The 26531-nt window shown below is 46.9% G+C and overlaps 2 non-coding genes across 2 annotated transcripts; both read left to right on the forward strand.

Annotated features, from left to right (window-relative positions):
* The first annotated feature begins 13714 nt into the window (after positions 1–13714).
* Positions 13715–13786, forward strand: trnae-uuc (transfer RNA glutamic acid (anticodon UUC)). Its single transcript has one exon. It is a non-coding gene; the product is annotated as a tRNA-Glu (tRNA).
* Positions 13787–14594: 808 nt separating this feature from the next.
* Positions 14595–14667, forward strand: trnak-cuu (transfer RNA lysine (anticodon CUU)). Its single transcript has one exon. It is a non-coding gene; the product is annotated as a tRNA-Lys (tRNA).
* The last annotated feature ends 11864 nt before the right edge of the window (positions 14668–26531 follow it).

Here is a 26531-nt window from a genome sequence, read left to right on the forward strand (position 1 = left end):
GGAGCCTCCGTGGCACAACTGTGAGGATGTGGAAGTGAACACGGTGGCTGGGTGATTGGTGACATTTCTGTAAAGGGCAGCGGAGGAGAAGGATTGAGAACTTTCAGTGTGGCACAGAAGTTGTTTCAGGTGAGACAACACATTCCCGATCAGCACAGAGGGAGCTCACTGGTCAGCTCCCCTCTGTTGGGGGCGTTGTACCTGAGGTTTCTGTAGTGTAGTGGTTATCACGTTTGCTTTATATCTAAAAGGACCATGGTTCAATCCTGGGCAAAAACATTATGTTTAAACTTTCTGTGGATGAACAATCGGATGCAAGTTTCGTCTCGCTGCAAATGCTGCCTGACCTGCTGAGATTTCCAGCGTTTGCTGTTTTTATTTGTTATTTATTCTTCAGGCAAAAGGGCTCCCTTATTCCTTAATTGCTTTTTATTTCACTTCAATAAATAGAAAACTTTGAGTGAGAGAAAACGGATCCACCGAGGACCTTTCGCGTGTGAGACCAACGTGATATCCACTACACTGCAGCCAATCAAAGGGCGAGAAACCACTGAATATAAAGGATGAGCTGACAAATATCAGGGGCAGTGCAGTCTGGTCAATGTCAAAACCTCCTTTCTTATTCAGCAGTGGCATGAATGGGAGTCAGACGTCACAAATTTTAATTAAAGACACAAATACAAGTAACACTTGCAAATCTTTTCAGTGTAAAATTATTTCACTTTATTTGAAATCCTACTGCGTTGAATCTGAAAATACGCACAGTTGGATTTTATCTTCACTACTGATTGTATTTTGTGTTCACGGTAGGAATAACTGGTGCTGTTAAATTTGATAAAAGTTGCCCCAGATTCGTGGTGTCATCGGCAATGAAGACTTTGAACCAGAAAGCTAAAATACAGTTAGTAAAATGGGATATGGTTTAACAGTTAACATGCAAAGCACAGGACAAATGATTGAAGTATGGAGTGTCCTTGAGTTAGCATTTGTTTGATTGTGCAAAAGAAGGTGAGGAGTTAATTAATGATGCTTTCCTGTGAAAGCAAGAGAAAAGTTTTCGAACAAACCATCCGGTGACTGTCAGGTAAGCGCTGCTTGTGATGCCTGTTGGGATTGGGCGGGATTTTAAAGCCCCTTTTATTGCAGAACCTTCATATAGACGAACATCTCTTAACTATTGTGGTGCAATGGCAGTGCGTCTGACTCTCGATCAAAGGGTTGCTAGTTGAAATCATGTCGGGATCACTGTTCTTTTAGCAATTGCTGTTTCACAATAACCAGACCCTTGCTGCAATGTCTGTCTCACTGGTTAGCAATGGTCGGGTTGGGGACAGCATCAAACAAGAAAGAAGGGATGTGTGCAGTGGTTGGACAGCAGTTATCATGGGTGACTTTAATCGACAGAGTGATTGGGCTAACCACATGGTAGTAATTTGGTGGAGGAGGATTTCATGGAGTGTATTATGGATGTTTTTCTCAACCAAGAAGAGAGCTGGCCATCCTTGACTGGGTGATGTGTAATGAGAAGGGACTAATTAGCAATCGATTTGTGCGAGGCCCCTTGGGGAAGAGTAACATAATATGGTAGAATTCTTCATTAAGATGGAGAGTGTCACAGTTAATTCAGAAACTTGGGTCCTGAACTTAAGGAAAGGTAACTTTGATGGTATGAGGTGTGAATTGGCTAGAATAGACTGGCCAAGGATACTTAAAGGGTTGACGGTGGATACGAAATTGCAAACAATTAAAGGTCACACGGGTGACTTCAGCAATTGCACATCCCTGTCTGGAGTAAAAATAGAACGGAGAACGTTGCTCAACCGTGGCTAACAAGGGGAATTAAGGATAGTGTTAAAACCAAGGAAGAGGCAGATAAATTGGCCAGAAAAAGGAACAAACCTGAGGATTGGAAGAAATTTAGAATTCAACAGAGGAGGACTAAGGGTTTCATTAGGAGGGTGAAAATGGATTGTGAGAGGAAGCTTGCTTGGAACATAAAAACTGACTGCAAAGGTTCTGTAGATATGTGAAGAGAAAAAGATTTGTGAAGACAATTGTAGGTCCCTTGCAGTCGGATTCAGGTGAATTTATAATGGGGAACAAAGAAATGGCAGACCAATTGAACAAATACTTCAGTTTTGTCTTCACGAAGGAAGACGCGAATAACGTTCCAAAAGTTCTAGGGGACCGAAGGTGTAGTGAGAATGAGAAACTGAAGGATATCCTTATGAGGTGGGAAATTGATGGTATTGAAGGATGATAAATCCCTGGGGCCTGATAATCTACATCCAAGAGTACTTAAGCAAGTCGCCCTAGAAATGGTGGATGCATTGGTGCTCATTTTCCAACAGTCTATTGACTCGGGATCAGTTCCTATGGACTGGAGGTTAGCTGATGTAAAACCACTTTTTAAGAAGGGAGGAGAGAGAAAGCGAGTAATTATAGACCGGTTAGCCTGACATCAGTCATGGGGAAAATGTTGGAATCAATTATTAAGGATGAAACAGCAGCGCATTTGGAAAGCAGTGACAGGATCGGTCCAAGTCAGCATGGATTTATGAAAGGGATGGATTTATGCTTGACAAATCTTCTGGAATTTTTGAGGTTGTAACTAGGAGAGTGGACAAGGGAGAACCAGTGGATGTGGTGTATTTGGACTTTCAAAAGGCTTTTGACAAGGGTCCACACAAGAGATTGGTGTGCAAAATCAAAGCACATGGTATTGGGGGTAAGATACTGACGTGGATAGAGAACTGGTTGGCAGACAGGAAGCAGAGAGTCGGGAAAAAAGGGTCCTTTTCAAAATGGCAGGCAGTGACTAGTGGAGTGCCGCAGGGATCAGTGCTGGGACCCCAGCTCTTTACAATGTACATCAATGATTTGGATGAAGGAATTGAGTGTAATATCTCCATGTTTGCAGATGACACTAAACTGGGTGGCGGTGTGAGCTGTGAGGGGGACGCTAAGAGACTGCAGGGTGACTTGAACAGGTTAGCTGAGTGGGCAAATTCATGGCAGAAGCAGTATAATGTGGATAAATGTGAGGTTATCCAATTTGGGGGTAAAAACGTGAAGACAGAATATTATCTGAATGGTGGCAGATTAGGAAAAGGGGAGGTGCAATGAGACCTGGGTGTCATGGTTCATCAGTCACTGAAAGTTGGCATACAGGTACAGCAGGCAGGAAAAAGGTAAATGGTGTGGTGGCCTTCATAGCTAGGTGATTTGAGTATAGGAGCAGGGAAGTCTTACTGCAGTTGTACAGGGCCTTGGTGAGGCCTCACCTGGAATATTGTTTTCAATTTTGGTCTACTAATCTGAGGAAGGACGTTCTTGCTTTTGAGGGAGTTCAGCGAAGGTTCAGCAGACTGATTCCCGGGATGGCTGGACTGACATCTGAGGAGAGATTGGATCAATTGGGCCTTTATACATTGGAGTTTAGAAGGATAAGAGGGGATCTCATCGAAACATACAAGATTCTGATGGGACAGGACTGGGTAGATGTGGGTAGGTTGTACCCGATGTTGGAGAAGTTGGAGCAGTCTCGAGGTAAAGATGACCCACTCCTGTTCCTAATTCTTATATTCTTATGTTCTTATAGCAATTCTGGAAGAATAACATTGAATCCAAATGTGACCTGACACCCAGAAAGAAGTGTTAAGGCAGAAGGTTAAATGCTGCATCCCTTTCTGCAAAAAAATCCTTTCACAAACATTTCTCTGACCGAATAGGCACAAAACAAAAATGTTCCTTTCAAAGTCATTAAACTCCCGAACTTCCGTGCCCTGCGAATCTCCTGAATCAGATGCCTCTAGTTTTGCGGACTCAATCCATGTCCATTTGCAATGTTCTGCTTCCACCCACACGATGAAATGTGCCACTAACTTATCGAATCATGGAATGGTTACAGCACGGAAGGCCATTCGGTCCGTCGAGACCGTACCGACTCTCAGCGAGTCCCACTCCCCCGCCCTTTCCCCATAGCCCTGCAATTGTTTTTCCTTCAGACACTTATCCAACTCCCATCTGAAAGATAAGATTGAGTCTGTCTCCACCGCCCTTTCAAGCCGTGCATTCCAGATCCTAACCACACGCTGCTAAATGGCCAGCTCCTGTTCCTATGTGTAAAACCTGGGAAACACGAGATCAATTCCTGCCTCACTCACAGCCTTCCGAAATATCGCACCTTAATTCTATTCTCTTAAAACCAGCTCCTGAAGAATCGGCCAGCTAAGTATGATAAAGCTCTGGTTATGTTCCTAGCATTGTGTCAATCGCAGTGTTTTTGTAGTGTAGTGGTTATCACGTTCGCCTAACACGCGAAAGGTCCCCCGTTCGAAAACGGGTGGGAGCATTTTGAACATTGTTCAATTAAATATTAGAAAAAATAAAATAATTGACATTAATGTTTCAATATTAACAAAGTTGGTGTTTGTTTCTGCTGATGTTAAAAACCCTTCAACTAGGCTGGAGTTTAATATTTTGATATTTCAAATAACAGTGTTGATATTTAATGTCTCCATGATCAGAGAGACTGTTTGATTTTCTGTTTCTGACTGCTCCATTTTTGATCGGGGCGGAGGAGCGGTGAGAGATCGGGGCCCAGGAGCGTCGTGATCGGGGCTCAGGAGAGGCGAGGGCCCAGGAACAGCACGGGCCAGCCCACACTGCGATCTATGGATAGTCGGCGCATGTGTACACACTACGTCCATGCAGCAGAGCTTGGTCTATGGTCGTCTTGTGTAATCCTTGCCACTGGACCAAGACCTAGCTCTGTCAAGCTCGTGTGGTGGTTGGTGTGCAACGGTCACCCCACGTTAAAACAATCCACCCTCAGGCATCTTCCACCCTTCAGCATGTAGTTCTGGATCTAGATTGTCAGGTCTCTCATCGAAACACCTGTAAACTTAACCCTTTTTAGTCTGGAAACAAGTCATCCTCGATACGAGGGACTGCCTAATACTATACTATTAACAAAATGCAGTGTCTCACAGCCCTGTTAAATGGGCTGGTTTCTCTGTACAGTTCTGTACACACTCAAACTCTACACAGTGTCTCTCACTCCCTCCCGTTTACAGCCCTGACGGTGTAGAAAGCCCCTCTCAAATCTGCACGTTCCGGCTGCATTCAGTTGAGTTGGGAGAGATTATTAAAGGATCCTGCATCTCCGACTCGCTTCACAACAGCAGATCGAAGCTGCAAACAACCCATCGACTCATCGCTCGTCCCCAGCTCCAGAGTGAGTGAGGCCGGGACTGTCATGTATTCAACCAGCATTGTAACCCATGTATAATCTGACCGATGTTGTACACTGTGAGAACAATGACCACTAGGTGGTGAACTTGTGGGAGACACTCCTAACCTGGACCTTCAGGTATAAAAGGGGAAGCTCCACCCACTTCCATCACTTGAGTGCTAAGGAATAAAGTACAGGTCACAGACTGACCTTCTCTGAAGCATGGGCCTCGTGTGCATTTACAATGTATAGTAAGGACGTATTAATGGCGACGAGAAACTGGGATTTAAACCACGCGAGCATGGCCACTAGCAGAACAGACGAGAGGTACTGTGTTAAGCAATGGTTGGGACAGAGATTCAACATTGTTAAAGCATCACACAGTTCTCCAGGCAGCCAAGGGCAGTCAGGCATGCCCCAATATGTAGCCGAACCCAGAGTGGGAGTTCGACAGTGACAATGGCAAACTGAACGGCAATTCACGTCATTGCAAGGGACAATGCGGCCAGTAATGGGGCCATCAACACCTGTTAATGGTGCACTCAAGGACAATCACGGGGCAGTCAGTGACGATCGACTGGCAAGAGAACTTTTGTTTCCAGCAGCAGCACATGTTGGAGGCGTGGAGGCACACACTCAGCCGGAGTTTGCAGAGATGAGCAAAATACCTGCAGAAATTGCAGAAATGGACACTGGGGGAAATCGCTTGAAGGTGAAGTTCAGTGAGTTCATGTGGAGCACGTATACAGTTCATACACCAGGACGCCACCGATAATGATGAAAGTGCTCCTCAATGGCATCCCAGTATCAGTGGAGCTAGACACGTGGGCCAGCCAGTTCCTGATGGGTATCAAATAGTTCGAAAAGTTGTGGGCGTCCAAGGCCAGGAGGCCAAAATTATTGCCGATTGACGCACAGCTACGAACGTAGACAAAGGAGATCATTCAGTGCTAGGCAGCGCCACGGTAGTCGTGACCCACAAAGTTGGCTTGCTGTCATGAACTGGAAATGGGGCGATGTCAATGCAATTTCCTCTGTGGAGCAAGTATCATGCTCACAGATCCTCGACAAATTTGACTCATTATTTCAACCCGGCATTGGCACTTTCATGGGGGCCAAGGTAGTGATTCACATAAATCCGGACGCCAGGCCAGTACACCACAAGGCCAGGGCGGAGCCGTATGTGATGCGGGAAAAGATAGAAGGCGAATTGGACCGCCTGCTAAGGGAAGGCATCATCTCGCCAGTTGAATTCAGTGACTGAGCGAGCCCGATTGTGCCGCTGCTCAAGGCTGATGGGTCGGTCAGGATATGTGGTGATTACAAGGCAACCATCAATCGGGTGTCACTCCAAGACCAGAACCCGCTACTGAGAGCGGAGGATCTCTTTGCGACGCTATCCGGTGGCAAACTTTTTTCAAAATTAGACCTGAACTCAGCTTACATGACCCAGGAGCTGGCGAGTGAGTCGAAGAAGCGGACCACCATCACGACACACAAGGGGTTGTTTGAGTACAACAGATGTCCGTTCGGGATTCGCTCGGTTGCCGCGATCTTCCAAAGAAATATGAAAAACCTCCTCAAGTCGATTCCAGGGACGGTTGTTTTTCAGGCCCACATCCTCATTACGGGTTACGATACTGAAGAACACCTCCACAACATGGAGGAGGTGCTACGCAGACTGGACCGGATCGGGCTGCGACTGAAAAAGGCAAAGTGAGTCTTCATAGCTCCAGTGGTAGAAATCCTGGGAAGGAGGGTAGCAGCAGACGGGATCAGCCCTACTGCCTCCAAAACGGAAGCGATCCGGAGAGCACACAGACCCCGTAACACGACGGAGCTGCATTCGTTCCTGGGGCTCGTGAACTATTTTGGTAACTTTCTTCCCAAATTGAGCAAGCTGCTAGTGCCGCTACACGTGCTCCTACGCAAAGGTCGCGAAAGTGTCTGGGGGGACAGCCAGGAAAGGACGTTTAATAGAGCTCACAATTTGTTATGTTCGAACTCTCTGTTAACGCTATATGCCCTATGTAAGAAACTTGTGTAACGATGCGTCGTCCTATGGAGTCGGGTGTGTGTTGCAGCATGTCAATGCCAAGTGTCATTTACAGCCGCTAGCTTCGGCCTCCAGAAGTCTGTCCCAGGCAGAAAGGGGTCACGGGATGGTAGAACAGGAGGCGCTCGCATGTGTATATGCAGTAAAGAAAATGCACCAATACCTGTTTGGCAGGAAATTTGAGCTGGAGCAAGATCACAAACCCCTAACGTCCCTTTTGGCTGACAACAAGGCCATAAATGCAAATGCATCGGCCCGCATACAGAGGTGGGCACTCACGTTAGCCGCCTATGACTACACAATTCGGCACAGACCGGGCACCGAAAACTGCGCCGATGCACTCAGCAGGCTCCCACTAGCCACCACTGAGGGGGCTACCGAGCATGGTGCTGAGATGGTCATGGCTGTTGAAGTTTTCGGAAGTGAAGGCTCACCCGTGACAGCCTGTCAGATTAATGACTGGAGAAATAGAGACCCGCTATTGTCTCCAGTCAAGAAATGTGTCCTGAATGGGGACTGGGCAGCCACGTACAGGGCATGTCGTGAGGAATTTAAACTATTTCACAGGCGCAGGGATGAACTCTCGATTCAGGCCGATTGCCGACTGTGGGGAAGCCGCGTAGAAACCAGATGGGCAGAGAGGTGTTCATCAGAGAACTCCACAATGAGCACCCGGGCATTGTCATGAGGAAGGCAATTGCCAAGTCACACTTTTGGTGTCCAGGGAAAGCCGCAGATCTGGAACTTTGTGTTCGCAGGTGCAACACGTTTGCCCAGCTGGGTAATGCGCCCAGGGAAGCACCCCTTAGCCCCTAGTCCTGGCCCACCAAGCATTGGGCACGCATCCATGAGGACTACGCAGGTCCTTTCAAAAATGTTTTTGGTTGTAGTAGACGCCTACTCCATAAGAAACATAAGAAACTTAAGAATTAGGAACAGTAGTAGACCATCTACCCCCTCGAGCCTGCTCCGCCATTCAACAAGATCATGGCTGATCTGGCCGTGGACTCAGCTCCACTTACCCACCCGCTCCCCGTAACCCTTAATTCCCTTAGTTGTTTAACATCTATCTATCTGTGACTTGAATACATTCAATGATCTCGCCTCAACTGCTTCCTTGGGCAGATAATTCCACAGATTCACAAATCTCTGGGAGAAGAAATTGCTTCTCAACTCGGTTCTTAATTGGCTCCCCCGTATTTTGAGGCTGTGCCCCCAATTCAAGTCTCCCCTACCAGTGGAAGCAACATCTCTGTCTCTATCTTGTCTATCCCTTTCATTATTTTAAATGTTTCTATGAGATCACCCCTCATCCTTCTGAACTCCACCGAGTAAAGACCCAGTCTCCTCAATCTATCATCATAAGGTAACGCCCTCATCTGCGGAATCAGCCGTGAATCGTCTCTGTATCCCCTCCAAAGCCAGTATATCCTTCCTTAAGTAAGGTGACCAAAACTGCACGCAGTACTCCAGGTGCGGCCTCACCAATACCCTATACAGTTGCAGGAGGACATCCCTGCTTTTGTACTCCATCCCTCTCGCAATGAAGGCGAACATTCCATTCACCTTCCTGATTACCTGCTGCACATGCAAACTAACTTTTGGGGATTCATGCACAAGGACCCCCAGGTCCCTCTGCACTGCAGCATGTTGTAATTTCTCCCTATTCAAATAATATTCTCTTTTACAGTTTTTTTTCCCAATGTGGATGACCTCACACTTTCCGGCATTGTATTTCATCTGCCAAACCTTAGCCCATTCGCTTAACCTATCCAAATCTCTTTGCAGCCTCTCTGTGTCCTCTACACAACCCGCTTTCCCACTAATCTTTGTGTCATCTGCAAATTATTTTACACGACACTCTATGTATATTGCAAACAGTTGTGGTCCCAGCACCAATCCCTGTGGCACACCATTAACCACCGATTTCCAACCTGAAAAGCACCCATTTATCCCGACTCTCTGCTTTCTGTTCGCCAGCCAAATCTCGATCCATGCTAATACATATCCTCTGACTTCGCATACCTCTATCTTCGGAAGTAACCTTTTGTGTGGTACCTTATCGAATGCCTTTTGGAAATCTAAATACACCACATCCATCGGTACACCTCTATCCACCATGCTCGTTATATCCTCAAAGAATTCCAGTAAATTAGTTAAACATGATTTCCCGTTCATGAATCCATGCTGTGTCTGCTTGATTGCACTAAGCCTATCCAGATGTCCCGCTATTTCTTCCTCAATGATAGTTTCAAAAATTTTCCCCACTACAGATGTTAAACTAACCGGCCTATTGTTACCTGCCTTTTGTCTGTCCCCTTTTTTAAACAGAGGCGTTACATTAGCTGCTTTCCAATCCGCTGGTACCTCCCCAGAATCCAGAGAAGTTTGGAAGATTATAACGAATGCATCTGCAAAAACTTCCGCCATCTCTTTTAATACCCTGGGATGCATTTCCTCTGGACCAGGGAACTTCTCTACCTTGAGTCCCATTAGCCTGTCCAGCACTACCCGCCTAGTGATAGTGATTGTCTCAAGGTCCTTCCTTCCCACATTCCTGTGACCAGCAATTTCTGGCATAGTTTTTGTGTCTTCCACTGTGAAGACCGAAGCAAAATAATTGTTTAAGATCTCAGCCATTTCCACATTTCCCATTATTAAATCCCCCTTCTCATCTTCTGAGGGACCAACATTTACTTTAGTCACTCTTTGCCGTTTTATATATCGGTAAATGCTTTTACTATCTGTTTTTATGTTTTGCACAATTTTAATTTTGTAATCTATCTTTCCTTTCTTTATTGCTTTCAAGTCATTGTTTGCTGTCGTTTAAAATGTTCCCAATCTTCTAGTTTGCCACTAACCTTGGCCACCTTATACGCATTGGTTTTTAATTTGATACTCTCCTTTATTTCCTTCGTTATCCACGGCAAGTTATCCCTTCTCTTACTGCTATTCTTTTTCATTGGAATATATTTTTGTTGTGCACTATGAAAGAGCTCCTTAAAAGTCCTCTGCTGTAACTCAATTGTGCCACCGTTTAGTCTGTGTTCGCAGTCTACTTTAGCCAACTCTGCCCTCATCCCACTATAGTCCCCTTTGTTTCAGCATTGTATGCTCGTTTGCGACACTACTTCCTCACTCTCAATCTATATTACAAATTCAACCATACTGTGATCACTCATTCCGAGAGATATTTTACGAGGAGATCGTTTATTATTCCTGTCTCATTGCACAGGACCAGATCTAAGATAGCTTGCTCCCTTGTAGGTTCTGTAACATATTGTTCTCAGCAACAATCCTGTATGCATTCTATGAATTCCTCCTCCAGGCTACCCCGTGCGATTTGATTTGACCAATGTAGGTTAAAATCCCCCATGATTACTGCCGTTCCTTATTCACATGCCTCCATTATTCCCTTGATTATTGCCCACCCCACCGTCAAGTTATTATTTGGGCGCCTATAAACTACACGCACCAGTGACTTTTTCCCCTTACTATCTCTAATCTCCACCCACAATGATTCAACATTTTGTTCATTAGAGCCAATATCATTTCTCACAACTGCCCTGATATCATCCTTTATTAACAGAGCTACGCCACCTCCTTTCCCTTCTTGTCTATCTTTCCGAATTGTCAGCTATCCCTGTATGTTTAATTCCCAGTCTTCGCCACCCTGCAACCACGTTTCTGTAATGGCCACCAAATCATACCCATTTCTCATGATTTGTGCCGTCAACTCATTTACTTTATTTTGAATGCTGCGTGCGTTTAGGTAAAGTATTTAATACTAGTTTTAATCCATGATTTTTAGTTTTGACCCCTCCTGCAGCCCCTTTATATTCATACATATTGTCCCTTCCTATTACCTTGTGTTTTACACTTACCCCAGTGCTACTCTGCTCTGTTGCCTCCTGCCTTTTGCATTCTTTCTTGGGATTCTGTTTATCTGCGCTCTCACCCACTCTAACTAGCTCTCCTGCGTTCTGAGTACTCCTCGCATTGAGGCACCGAGCTTTCAGTCTTGCCTTTTTATTACACTTTGACCCTTTAGAATTTTGATGTACAGTGGCTATTTTTGGTTTTTGCCTTGGGTTTCTCTGCCCTCCACATTTACTCATCTCCTTTCTGTCTTTTGTATCTGTCTCCATTTTGTTTCCCTCTTTCTCCCTGCATTGGTTCCCATCCCCCTGCCATATTAGTTTAACTCCTCCCCAACAGCACTACCAAACACTCCCCCCGAAGGACTTTGGTTCCGGACCTGCACAGGTGCAGACCGTCTGGTTTGTACTGGTCCCACCTCCCTCAGAACCGGTTCCAATGCCCCAGGAATTTGAATCCCTCCCTGCTGCACCACTGCTCCAGCGACGTATTCATCTGAGCTATCCTGCGATTCCGACTCTGACTAGCACGTGGCATTGGTAGCAATCCCGATATTACTATTTTTGAGGTCCGACTTTTTAATTCAGCATCTAGCTCCTTAAATTCATCTCGTAGGACCTCATCCCTTTTTTTACCTAAATCTTTGGTAACAATGTGCACCACGACAACTGGCTGTTCTCCCTCCCTTTTCAGAATGTCCTGCACCCGCTCCTAGACATCCTTGACCCTTGCACCAGGGAGGCAACTTACCATCCTGGAGTCTCGGTTGCGGCCGCAGAAACGCCTATCTATTCCCCTTACAATCGAATTCCCGATCACTATGGCTGTCCATTCTTTTTCCTGCCCTTCTGTGCAGCAGAGCCAGCCACGGGGCCATGAACTTGGCTGCTGCTGCACTCCCCTGATGAGTCATCCCCGTCAACAGTAGTCAGTGTGAGGACAACGTGATATCCGCTATACTGCAGCCCATCAAAGGGCGAGAAACCACTGAATATAAAGGATGAGCTGACAAATATCAGGGGCAGTGCAGTCTGGTCAATGTCAAACCCTCCTTTCTTATTCAGCAGTGGCATGAAGGGGAGTCAGACGCCACAAAGATTAATTAAAGACACAAATACAAGCAACACTTGCAATACTTTTCAGTGTAAAATTCTTTCACTTTATTTGAAATGCTACTGCGTTGAATCTGAAAATACGCACGGTGGGATTTTATCTTCACGACTGATTGTATTTTGTGTGCACGGTACGAATAACCGGTGCTGTTAAATTTGATAAAATTTGCCCCAGATTCGTGGTGTCATCGGCAATGTAGATTTTGAACCAGAAAGCTATAACACAGTGAGTAAAATGGGATATGGTTTTCGAATTAAGATGCAAAGCACAGGACAAATGATTGAAGTATGAACTGTTCCTGAGTTAGCATTTGTTTGATTGTGCAAAAGAAGGTGAGCGGTTAATTAATGATGGTTTCCCGTGAAAGCAAAAGAAAAGTTTAAGAAGAAACCATACGGTGCCTGTCAGGTGAGCGCACCTTGTGATACCTGGTGGGAATGGGCGGAGATTTTAAAGCCCTTTGTATTACAGAACCTTCATATAGACGAACATCTCCTGCTCACTATGTAGGTCTCATGGTGCAACGGTAGTGTGGCTAACTCCAGCTGCGAAGATTGCGTGTTCAAATCACGTCGTGGTCACTGTTCTGTTGGATATTGTTCTTCCAGAATTAATATTTCCTTTGCTGTTTGGCAATAACCAGACTCTTGCTCCAAGGTCTGTCTCACTGTTTCCAAGGTGTCAGGCAGAGATTTTTTTTTTATTTAAAAAAATACTTTATTCTGATAAAAATTTGTACAGTACATTCAAAAGCAGTTCAGTACATTTAGCTGCGGTCAGTAATCCCATGCACTACATTTGGGTGCTGACGGCATTTCTGGTCGATGTATTCCCTTGCTTTTCAGTTCCAGTACAATTCGGTACAATACGGGATACCTTGTAGTACATTCAACAAATTACATCACTCGTGTCACTATACAGTACATGGAATGGGTGACGGAACATTAAACATTTTTTCAACGTGCATCACGAAACAGACCTGACATTGTACATGGCACTACATCGGTGTTTACAGATCATGGTGCTCCATGTACACAATAGAGAAGTTACAAGTACGGCCCGAGCGGAGTTTTATTCTGATTCCTGCCCCGGGGTTTACCGTTTCAGAAGGGCTTTAAACTGTGGCCCTTCCCCACCCTGCCTTTGCGGCAACTACACCAATTTTAAGTGTGTCCCTCAGCACGTAATCCTGGATCTTGGATTGCGCCAGTCTGCAACACGCAGACGTGGACATCTCCTTGCTCTGGAAGACCAGAAAGTTTCGGCAAGACCAAAGAGCATCTTTGACTGAGTTGATGGCACTCCAGCAGCAGGTGATGTCTGTCTCGGTGTGTGTCGCTGGGAACAGCCCGGAGAGCACAGAGTCCTGTGTTACGGATCTGCTCGATGTGAACCTCGACACAAACACTGCAACTCTATCCAAACCAGGTTCCCTGATGGTCTAGTGGTTAGGATTTAGTGCTTTCAACACCACGGCACGGGTTCGATTCCCGGTCAGGGAAATTGTACTTTTAATTCAAAACCTTATAATAAAATAGATCATCTATTTTACACATCTTTATTCATCTCCTGTGTAAAAAAAAAAGAAGCATTGATTTAAACATCATTAATTAATATATAGAATTCTATTGTCATATGATATATTTTGCTCTGAGCATATGAGGAACTTTTCTCCCGATCCCATTGGGTTTAATTCTGGTAATCTGGTGCTGAAAGTGGAGATGTTTCCGCAGTGTACCGCAAATCATAGACACCATAAGAGGCAGTCTCTCGGGATCGAGGAGGACTTGCTTCCATCCCAATGTGAGTCCTTTGATGGCTGAACATTCCGATACGAGAGCCACAGACCCTGTTACAGGTGGGACAGACATACGTCGAGGGAAGGGGTCGGTGGGACTGGTTTGCCGCGTGCTCCTTCCGCTGCCTGTGCTTGGTCTATTCATGCTCCTTGCGTCTAGAGTCAAAGAGCTCAACGCTCTCTTAGAAGGTTTTTCTCCACATCGGGCGGTCTGCGGCCAGGGTCTCCCAGGTGTCAGTGGTGATGTCGCACTTTACCAGGGAGGCTTTGAGGGTGTTCTTATAACGTTTCCGCTGTCCTCCTTTGGCTCGTTTACCCTAAAGGAGCTCCGCATAAAGACGTAAACATAAACACGTAAGGATTAGGGGCCGGAGTTGGCCATTCGGCCCCCACGAGCCTGGTCCACCATTCAAGAAGATCCTGGCAGTTCTTCAACAGCAAGTTTCAACATCTGGGGCGGAGCCAACAGGCGGCTGGCTGCAAAGAGTGATAAAAACCTGCTTTGAGTGAAAGCCTGGCTAGATCAGTCGGTAGAGCATGAGACTCTTAATCTCAGAGTCGTGGGTTCGAGACCCACGTTGGGCGATCTCTTTTCATTTAATGTTCCTTTAATGGAAAAACTCTGACCGAAACGGCACAAAACAAAAATGTTGCTTTCAAAGTCATTAAACTCCGAAATTTCCATGCCCCGCGAATCTCCTGAATCAGATGCCACTAGTTTTGGCGACTCAATCCATGTCCCTTTGCAATGTTGTGCTCCCAGCCACACTACGAAATGTGCCACGAACGTATCGAATCATGGAATGGTTCCAGCACGGAAGACCATTCGGCCCATCGATCCCGTGCCGAACCTCAGCGAGTCCCACTCCCCGCCCTTTCCCCGTAGCCCTGCAATTGTTTTTCCTTCAGACACTTATCCAACTCCCGTCTGAAAGATAAGATTCAGTCTGCCTCCACCGCCCTTTCAAGCCGTGCATTCCAGATCCTAACCACTCGCTGCTAAATGGCCATCTCCTGTTCCTATGTATGAAGTCTGGGAAACACGAGATCAATTCCTGGCACACTCACAGCCTTCCGAAACATAGCACCGTCATTCTCTTCTCGTAAAACCAGCTCCTGAAGTATCGGCCAGCTGTATAGATTAAAGCTCTGGTTATATTCCTAAGATTGCTTTAGACACAGTGTTTTTGTCGTGTTCTTGTTATCATATTCACCTCACACGTGAAAGGTCCCCGGTTCGAGCCCGGGTGGAAATTGTATTTTGGAGAACACTTTTGCTGTGAAATAAATTGAACAAAAGTCGCCCAGGTTCCTTGTCGCATGAGCACTGAACATTTTAAACCAGTCTCCAACATACAGAGTGAGTAAAATAAGATAGGGGAGAAAACTTCATCAATGATTCAAAATCCTTAAATAATTAAAGTTCAGTTATTGAAGTTTCCACTGTCCCTCAGTAAGAATTCTACAAAACAACGCTGTCGGTTAATGAATGGGGAATAAAACTAATAATCTTCACTCATCCCCATCCCCCGGCACACAGTTTAATTAGTTGCATGTCATTATTTTAAAGATTTTGAATGGAAGAATTATTTTCTGAATCCGTGCTCCCTCTGTGAGCGCCGCATCACGAAACGAGCAGGAAACACATTAAAGAGTTTACCACAATTGCTGACATTTCTTTGCTTTTTTCTTGTGTTTTTTCAGCTCTTCGTCTTTTTCAGCTCCTGACTGCGGATATTGCTGTGATTAAACCTGAACACAATGCAATGTCTGTTCACTGTTTCCCCGGTGTCAGGCAGAGATCCGCCTGCTGCCGTCATTTATTGCATGTGACAGGACTCAAAAGTTCAAAATCAACCTGCAGGTGGCCACACACAGCAGTGAATAGTCAGGATGGCCGAGCAGTACGCGGTGCTGTGTTTAGATCACTGACTCCTCTGGAGATATTATTTTTGCACCAAAAACTAACGTGCGATAAAATGGAAAAAGAGCAGTCCGGGGTGCATTGTCACTTGATGCAAGCTACCTCGGACCCGGACCAAAGTTCCCCGGACACCGTGCACAGGCTCAGGAAAATAACGGGGGAGAGGATATCCCGGCCACTGGGCCTTCCAGCAACACTGAACAAGTGCCAATCTGAAACTTTCCAGAGTAATAACTTGTAACGGGAGCTTCTAACAGTCCGGATGGCCAAGCGGTCTAAGGTGCTGTGTTCAGGTCACAGTCTCCTCTTGAGGTATGGGTTCAAATCACACTCCTGACATTCAGTGTTTTTAATTACAAACTCATTTGTTTGGACACCACACTCTAGTGCTTTGGGACATCCATCGAACTTCATAAAATGACCCCACTTCAATTGCAAACAATGATATCAAAGTTACTTCTCAAACCAGGAATCGATCCTGGGTGGCTGTAACGATAAGAATGGTTTTGTGAAGCATTGAAATGTGCCCTATAAATATCTCGCACTGCTCATTTAAAAACACGGTAATAATTTGTTTCAGTGCAAAAGAAGGCAGGCTCGAAGGGCCAAATGGCCGACTCCTGCTCCTGGTTCTTGAGTTCTTATACAGAGCACAGAACATATGATCAAATGATCAACTCTCCCTCAGTTCGCATTTCGTTCATTGTGCAAAAGAAGATTATGGGTTCATTAATGATGTTTTCCTGTGAAAGCGCCATAAATGTTTAAGGACAATAATTCACCCAACATGGGGCTCAAACCCACGACCCGGAGATTAAAAGTCTAATACTCTACCGACTGAACTAGCCGGGCCTGCATAAGGTGCATCTTCCTGTCGCTGATTGCTGCCAGGCGCCTGTTGGTATCGCCCCGTGGCTTTATCTCGAGCTTTATCTCGAGCTTCAAACCACGAAACCGGTTCTCCTGAATTTCAAGGCTTGTACGGAGATCAATCATCAAAAGCCGTGTCATTAACCACAGCTGGGCCGTCATTTTTCTGATCGCAAAGTGCTTTCAGTCCTTGTCAATATCTCTTGTCTATGTGCCGGTGTTTCCCGATTCTGTCGGTCTCTCTGGCTCTTTAATCTGTGTGTGGTCACCTGCAGGTTGATTCTCGATGAATGCCTGTGTTTGTGTCTTCAACACCAATAGAAAATGTTTCTTATATATTTCTTACGTTCTCTCCAATGCCTTGATATCCTTCCTAAATTGTGGTGCTCAGAACTGTAAACAGTTCTCCAACTGAGGCCTAAACCGGGTTTGAAAAGGTATGGTACAACTTCCTCGCTGGTGTCCTCTATTTCACTTCATATAAAGCCAAGGGCCCTGTATTCTTTTTAAACAACTGAGTAAGTTATCTACCCAGCTTCAAAGATTTCTGTGTGTAAATCACTCAATCCTTCTGCGTCTCTTTTAACACAATACCATTTAGTTTATGTTTTCTCATATCACCTCCCTTTGTTTCCCAGACCTTACACACATTTACAGGAGGAGGCCCATTCAGCCCCTCGAGCCTGTTGCACAGGAACAGGAGGAGGCCCATTCAGCCCCTCGAGCATGATACACAGGAACAGGAGGAGGCCCATTTAGCACCTCGAGCCTGTTACACAGGAACAGGAGGAGGCTATTCAGCCGCTCGTGCCTGTTACACATGAACAGGTGGAGGCCCATACAGCCTCTCGAGCCTGTTACACAGGAACAGGAGGAGGTCCATTCAGGCCCTCGAGCCTGTTACACAGGAACAGGAGGAGGCCATTCAGCCGCTCAAGCCTGTTACACAGGAACAGGAGGAGGCCATTCAGCCACTCGAGCCGGTTCCGCCATTCAATGAGATCATGGCTGATCTGTGAGCAAACTCCATATTCCCGCCTTTGGACAATCTTCCTTAATACCTTTGATCAAAATGCGATGTAAAATGAACAACTGACCCAGCACGAACTGCCCTTTGCAGAATGGAGTTCCAAACCTCTCCCACCATGTGTGTGTTGGAATGTTTCCGAATTTCACTCCTGAAACGTCTGTCTCTAATGTTTAGACTATGGCCCCTAGCCTGGGACTCCGCAACCAGCGGGAATCATTTCTCTCTATCTACTCTATCTCTTCCCTTATTATCTTTGAAAATTTTGATCAAATCAATGCTCGACCCTCTAATTTCCAGTGGGTGTAATCTCATATCTTAATTTAAACCTTGGAATCCAGGTATCATTCTGGGAAACCGACACAGTGCTCCCTCCAACGCCAATATAGCCTTCCTAAGGCAAGGTCAGTGAAAACTGAATAAAGGGACGGGTCTTACTAGATTTAATCTGATGGTTTCCAGCAGACATTTGGTAAGGTCCCACACATCATCATCATCATCATCATTGGCGTGTCCTCGAACGAGGAAGGCTTACTTCCACATGTGTTCACAGGTGTTTCAATGAAGGACCCGATGTTCGAGTTCTGAACTCCAATCAAAGGGTGGAAGATGCCTGTGGGTGGATTCTTTTAACGTGGTGTGACCGTTGGACACCAGCCACCGCACGGGCTTGACAGAGCGAGGTCTTGGTCCAGTGGCAAGGTTAACCAGGACATCTGGAGTCCTGCTGTGCTGCACGTCATCAAAACACAGGTCGCTGTTTTGTGCGTGGGCAGGCAGGAACATCGGCGGGACCCAGGTACAGCGGAGGAGCGGGAAGATCAGTGTGGAGGAACGGTGAGAGGTCGTGGTGGAGGAGCGGTGAGAGATCGTGGTGGAGGAACGGTGAGAGGTCGTGGTGGAGGAACGGCGAGAGATCGTGGTGGTGGAACGGTGAGAGATCGTGGCGGAGGAGTGCCGAGAGATCGTGGTGGACGAACTGTGAGAGATCGTGGTGGAGGAGTGGTGAGAGATTGTGGCGGAGTTGCGGCGAAGGTGAAACACAAGGGATGTTGGCAGAAATCAAAGTTGAGGCAACGAATGTGTTGTGTATTTGCAAAGCATGCACTCCCATGTTCCACCATCAGGGAGCTCATTCCCTGAAGTCCCAAGGGATCCCAACACCCCTTGGGAGCGCTGCATTTAAGCCGGCCCCTAAGACCAGTTTCTCACTCTGGAGTGTCTTATTAAAGACTGAGGTCACTGTTACTTTAACGTCCCTGTGTGCAGCCTCATCTGTGTTAGGAACAAATAACTGGCGTCGAGGATACGAATCCAACACAAAGATGCAGCAAACTGTGGGCATCCTGGAGAAGTTCTCGGACGGTGAGGACTGGGAATTCTATGTCGAACGGCTAGACCAGTACTTTGTAGCCAACGAGCTGCACGGAGAAGGAAGTGCTGCAAAAAAGGAGAGGGGTCCTCCTCACAGTCTGTAGGGCTCAGACCTACAGCCTCATGAAGAATCTTCTGGCTCTGGTGAAACCCACAGATAAGTCGTATGAGGAGCTGTGTACACTGGTTCTGGACCATCTTAACCCGAGGGAGAGCGTGCTATGGCGAGGTATCGGTTTTATACGTGCCAGTGAACTGAAGATCAGGAAGTGGCGAGCTACATCGCCAAGCTAAGGCGACTTGTAGGATAATGTGAGTTCGATGGCTACCTGAAGCAAATGCTCAGAGACTTTTTTGTACTGGGCATTGGCCACGAGACCATCCTACGAAAACTTTTGGCTGTAGAGAAACCGACCGTCAGTAAGGCCATTGCGATAACAGAGGTATTTATTTCCACTAGTGATAAAACAACACAAATCTCTCAGCACTCAAGTGCTAGCGATGTTCATAAATTAACTGGAACTGTGTTTGTGAGCAGAAATGTACAGGGCAGAACCCACGAATCTGCAAATGCTAACAGGCCTCAGGTGACCCAGATGACTCAGAGTCTCCAACAAAGGATGAGTGCAAGGCAATTCACACGTTGTTGGTGATGTGCAAGCTTCCATTCAGCCTATTCATGCCGCTTCAAACGGTATGTTTGCAAGAGCTGTGGAACAATGGGGCATCTCCAACGAGCTTGCGAATGAGCTGAAAGCTCTGCAAAACCTGCTAACCACCATGTGGCAGAGGAAGATCGGTCCATGGTGGATCAAAGCAATTTCGAGCCTCAGAGAGAGGAGGCAGATGCTGAAGTACACGGGGTGCACACATTTTCGACGAAATGTCCACTATAATGCTAAATGTAAAATTGAATGGCTTACCCGTAACCATGGAACTGGACACTGGCGCTAGCCAGTCCATCGTGAGTAAAAAATGTTTGAGAGACTGTGGTGCAACAACGCATTCAGACCAGCCCGAAGCCCCATCCACACAAAACTGAGAGTGTACACCAAAGAGCTTATCACTGTCCTGGGCAGCGCCATGGTCAAGGTCACCTACGAGGGCACGGTGCACGAACTGCCACTCTGGATTGTCCCGGGCGATGGCCCCACACTGCTTGGAAGGAGCTGGCTGGGCAAAATCCGCTGGAACTGGGATACCATCCGAACGCTATCACATGTCGATGAGGCCTTATGTACCCAGTTTCTGAACAAATTTCCTTCCCTTTCTGAGCCAGGCATTGGAAATTTTCCGGTGCGATGGTGCGTTCCCACTTGGTCCCAGAGGCACGACCCATTCACCACAAGGCGCGAGCGGTACCTCATATGATGAGGAGAGAGTGGAAATCGAGCTGGACAGGCGGAAACGCGACGACATCATCTCCCCAGTGGAATTCAGCGAATGGGCCAGCCCGATTGTTCCAGTACTCAAAAGTGAAGGCACGGTCAGGGTTTGCGGCGATTATAAAGTAACTATTAATCGTTTCTCGCTACAGGACCAATACCCGCTACCTAAGACAGACGACCAATTTGGCGCGCTGGCAGGAGGCAAGGCGTTCACCAAGCTTGAGCTGACTTCGGCCTACATGACGCAGGAGCTGGAGGAGTCTTTGAAGGGCCTCACCTGCATCAACATGCAAAAGGGACTGTTCAGCGACAACAGATGCCCATTTGGAATTCGGTCGTCTGCAGCGATCTTCCAGAGAAACATGGAGAACCTACTCAAGTCGGTACCACACACGGTGGTCTTTCAGGAGGACATATTGGTTATGGGTCTGGACACCGTCGAACACATACAAAACCTGGAGGAGATCCTCCAGCGACTAGATCGCGTAGGGCTGCGGCTGAAGAGGTCGAAATGCATCTTCATGGCAACAGAAGTGGAGATTTTCGGGAGAAAGATCACGGCGGTGGCATTCGGCCCACAGACGCCAAGACAGAGGCTATCATGAACGCGCCCAGGCCACAGAACGTCACGGAGCTGCGGTCATTCCTGGGACTCCCCAACTATTTTGGTAACTTCCTACAGGAGTTAAGCACCTTTTAGAGCCCCTACATGTGTTATTGCACAAAGGTGAGAACTGGGTATGGGGAAAAAAAAACAAGTAATTGCTTTTGACAAAGCCAGCAACCTTTTATGCTCCAACAAGCTGCTTGTATTGTATAACCCGTGTAAAAGACTTGTGCTAGCATGTGACGCGTCGTCGTACGGAATCGGGTGTGTATTACAACAAGCTAACATTGTCGGGAAGTTGCAACCTGTAGCCGATGCTTCCAGGAGCTTGTCTAAGGCCGAGAGGGCCTACAGCATGATTGAGAAAGAGTCATTAGCGTGTGTGTTCGGGGTAAAGAAAATGCATCAGTTCCTGTTTGGCCTCAAATTTGAGCTGGGAACCGATCACATGCCCCTCACATGCCTGTTCGCTGAAAACAAGGGGATAAATACTAATGCCTCAGCCCGCATACAAAGCTGGGCACTCACGTTCTCAGCGTATAACTAGACCATCCGCCACAGGACAAGCACTGAGAACTGTGCGGATGCTCTGTCGGCTACCATTGCCCACCACGGGGGTGGAAATGGCGCAACCTGCAAACTTGTTGATGGTGGCGCAGCCCGCTGACTTGTTGATGGTCATGGAAGCATTTGAAAATGATAAATCACCTGTCACGGCCCGCCAGATTAGGACTTGGACCAGCCAAGTTCCTCTGCTGTCCCTAATAACAAACTGTGTATTGCATGGGAGCTGGGCCAGCATTCCCGTTGAAATAGAAGAGCCAATCAAGCCGTTCCAGCGGCGAAAGGACGAGCTGTCCAGTCAGGCAGACTGCCTGTTGTGGGGTAACCGCGTAGTGCTACGAAAAAAGGGCAGGGAGACGTTCATCTCGGATCTCCACAGCACACACCCGGGTATAGTAATGATGAAAGCGATAGCGAGATACCACATGTGCTAGCCCAGTATCGACTCTGACTAAGAGTCCTGTGTAAGGCAATGCAGTGTATGTGCTCAGTTGAGCAACGCGTCCAGAGAGGCACCACTAAGTTTGTGGTCCTGGCCCTCCAGACCAGGGTCGAGGATCCATGTCAACTATGCAGGCCCATTTCTTGGTAAAATGTTCCTGGTGGTGGTGGATGCTTTTTCAAAATTGATTGAATGAGAAATAATGTCGGGAAGCACCGCCACCGCCACCATTGAAAGCCTGAGGGCCATGTTTGCCACCCACGGCCTGCCTGACATACTGGTCAGTGACAACCGGCCTTGTTTCACCAGTGCCAAATTTAAAGAATTCATGACCCGCAATGGAATCAAACATATCGCCTCGACCCCGTTTAAACCAGCCTCCAATGGGCAGCCAGAGCGGGCAGTACAAACAATCAAACAGAGCCTCAAACGAGTCACAGAAGGCTCACTCCTGACCCGCCTGTCCCGAGTACTGCTCAGCTATAGCACGAGACCCCACTCGCTCACAGGGGTGCCCCCGGCTGAGCTACTCATGAAAAGGACACTTAAATATAGACTCTTGCTGGTCCACCACAACCTGCATGATCAGGTAGAGAGCAGGCGTCAGCAACAAAATGTAAATGATGGTCGCGCCACTGTGTCACGGGAAATTGATCTGAATAACCCTGTGTATGTGCTAAACTATGGACATGGTCCCAAGTGGATCGCGGGCACGGTGATCGCGAAAGAAGGGAGTCGGGTGTTTGTCTTCAAACTAGACAATGGACAAGTTTGCAGAAAGCACCAGGACCAAACGAGGCTGCGGTTCTCAGACTGCCCTGAACAACCCACAGCAGACACCACATTTTTCGAACCCGCAACACACACCCAAAGGATCAACGACACCACCACGGATCGGAAATCGAACCCATCACACCCAACAGCCCAGCAAGGCCAGACTCACCCAGCAGCCCTGCAGGGCCAACAACACGCCTGCTCAGCGAGGGCACAGTCAAAACACCAGAACAGACATTTGTACCGAGGCGGTCCACCAGGGAAAGAAATGCTCCCGACCGCCTCACCTTGTAAATAGTTTTCACTTTGACTTTGGCGGGGGAGTGATGTTGTGTCTCTGTAAAGCATGCACTCCCATGTTCCAACACCAGGGAGCGCATCCCCTGAAGTTCCAAGGGATCCCAAGATACTGTTGGATGCTCTCGTTCCAAGTTATTACTCTGGAAAGTTTCAGACCGGGCACTTGTTCAGTGTTGCTGGAAGGCCCAGTGACCGGGATATCCTCTACCCGGGGTTTTCCTGAGCCTCTGCTCGGTGTACGGGGAGCTTTGGTCCGGATCCGAGATAGCTTGCATCATGTGACAATGTACCCCGGACTGCTCGTGTTCCATTTTATCGTCCACAAGATTTCATTTCAAAAATGTTTCCGCCAACAGGCGCTCAATCCCTCTCTCTGCAAAACGTTCCTTTCACAAACATTTCTCTGATTGGAACTGCACCAAACAACAATGTTCCTTTCAAAGTCATGAAACTCCCCAATTTACACATCCACAATTTTAAGTACAAGGACTGAAAGCGCATTGCGATCAGAAAATTGCCGGACCCCCTGTGGTTAATGACAGAGCTTTTGATGGTTGATCTCCGTACACACCTTGGAATTCAGGAGAACCTGTTTCGTGGTTTGAAGTTCGAGATCAACCCACGGGGCGGAGCCAACAGGCGCCTGGCAGCAATCAGCGACAGGAAGATGCAACTGAAGCAGGCCCGGCTATCACCGGCATTACCATCGCCGAATCCCCCGCCATCAAAAGCCTGGGATCACCATTGACCAGTAACTGAAGGGGATTGACAGGAGTGATTTTGAGAAGCCCGGCTAGCTCAGTCGGTAGGACAGGAGGCTCTTAATCTCACGGTCCTGGGTTCGAGCCCCACGTCGGGTGAATTATTTTCCTTAAACTTTTATGTTGCTTTCACGGGATTTAATCTTCTTTTGCACAATGAAAGAAATGCTACCTGTTTTGGTCTCCTTATTTAAGGAGCGATATACTTACATTGTAGGCAGTTCAGACAAGGTTCACGAGGATGCAGGAAGAATGTTCCCGATGACAAGTTGGCAAAAATAATTAAAGTCTGTGAGATACTCAACCATTATTTAAATAATTAATCCACCCACAAGATTTGAGATACAACAAGGATCCATAGCTTTGCCAAGACCAGCCAGCTCACTTGGTCAAATATAAAACTCTTAATCTCAGGGTTGGGGGTTTGAGCCCCACGTTGGGTAAATAGCTTTTGTTGCAAGCCAGTAATGGCATGGACTCTCTTACTAATCCACCCCATCTTACATTAACACAGTCCCGCCTAAAGAATGAGGAATTGTGGCTGACTGCATGTTGATCAACAGAGAACTTCCTCCTCTCCGATTCCACAAAGGCTCAGTCCCACGATCACCTCTCGACAGGGCAGGCTGCTGTCCAGATCGATTATACAGAGGCTTGGAATACAAGAGCAGTGAGGTTATTCTTGAACTGTTAGGCCACAGCTAGAGTACTGCATGCAGTTCTCGTCACCACATTACAGCAAGGACGTGATTGCACTGGAGAGGGTACAGAGTAGGTTTATGAGGATGTTGCCGGGACTGGAGAATTGTAGCTCTGAGCAGAGATTGGATAGGCTGGGTTTGTTTCCTTGGAACAGAAGATGCTGAGGGGAGAGGATTGAGGTGTATAAAATTATGAAGGGCCTGGATAGAGTGGACAGGAAGGACCTGTTTCCCTTAGAAGAGGGGTCAACAACCAGGGGGCACAGATTTAAAGTAATTGGTCGAAGGTTTAGAGGGGATTTGAGGGGAAGTCACTGGAACTCACTGCCTGAAAGGGTGATCGATGCAGAAACACTCTGCACATTTAAAAAAGTACTTGGATGTGCACCTGAAGTGCCGTAACCTACAGGGCTATGGACCGAGAGCTGGAAAGTGGGACTGGGCTGGGGAGCTGTTTGTCGGCTGGCACGGACACGATGGGCCGAATGGCCTCCTTCCGTGCTGTAAATTTCTCTGATTCCATGATGAGCAATTAACATTTTAAACCAGTCTCCTAAAACACAGAGTGAGTAAAGTCAGATCGGGGATAAAAATCCCTCAAGAGACACACAGGGTAAGATAAAGGAAAAAGGGAAGCAGAGGACAGATAGCGAGAACTCGACACTGCAGATACTCGAGAGGAGTATAAAAAGAGCAGGGGTGCAGGATCAGAACAGCCACGATATTATTGGATGGTGGAGCAAGCTCGTGGGGCCGAATGGCCGACTCCTGCTCCTTACGTACTTATGTTAATTGTTGAATCATTGCCCATTGCACGCACTTTACTTGAGGTGTCTGATTCAGAATGTTCATTGTAACATGTAATGAACATGTAACAGTGTAATATCTCCAAGTTGGCAGATGACACTAAACTGGGTGGCGGTGTGAGCTTTGAGGGGGACGCTAAGAGGCTGCAGGGTGACTTGGACAGGTTAGGCGAGTGGGCAAATGAATAGCAGATGCAGTATAATGTAGATAAATGTGAGGTTATCCAGTTTGGGGGCAAAAATACTAGGCAGAATATTATCTGAATGGCGGCAGATTAGGAAAAGGGGCGGTGTAACGAGACCTGGTTGTCATGGTTCATCAGTCATTGAAAGTTGGCATGCAGGTACAGCAGGCGATGAAGACGGCAAATGGTATGTTGGCATTCATAGCGAGGGGATTTGAGTATAGGAGTAGGGAGGTCTGACTGCAGTTGTGCAGGGCCTTGGTGAGGCGCCACCTGGAATATTGTGTTCAGTTTTGGTCTCCTAATCTGAGGAAGGACGTTCTTGCTATTGAGGGAGTGCAACGAAGGTTAACCAGACTGATTCCCGGGATGGCAGGACTGACATATGAGGAGAGACTGGATCAACTAGGCCTGTATTCACTGGAGTTTAGAAGGATGAAAGGGGATCTCATAGAAACATTTAAAATTTGGATGGGACGGGACAGGTTCGATGCAGGAAGAATGTTCCCAAGTTGGGGAAGTCCAGAACCAGAGAACACAGTCTAAGGATAAGGGGCAAGCCGGACTGACATATGAGGAGAGACTGGATCAACTGGGTCTTTATACATTGAAATTTAGAAGGCTGAGCGGCGATCTCATAGAAACATTTAAAATTCTGATGGGATTGGTGAGTGCCAACTTTAGCTCAGCCGTTACTTCGTAAACCAACTTTGTGAAAAGTTTGAA

Source organism: Pristiophorus japonicus, chromosome 33 (genome assembly GCF_044704955.1).
Source record: "Pristiophorus japonicus isolate sPriJap1 chromosome 33, sPriJap1.hap1, whole genome shotgun sequence".
Classification (NCBI taxonomy): Eukaryota; Metazoa; Chordata; class Chondrichthyes; family Pristiophoridae; genus Pristiophorus; species Pristiophorus japonicus.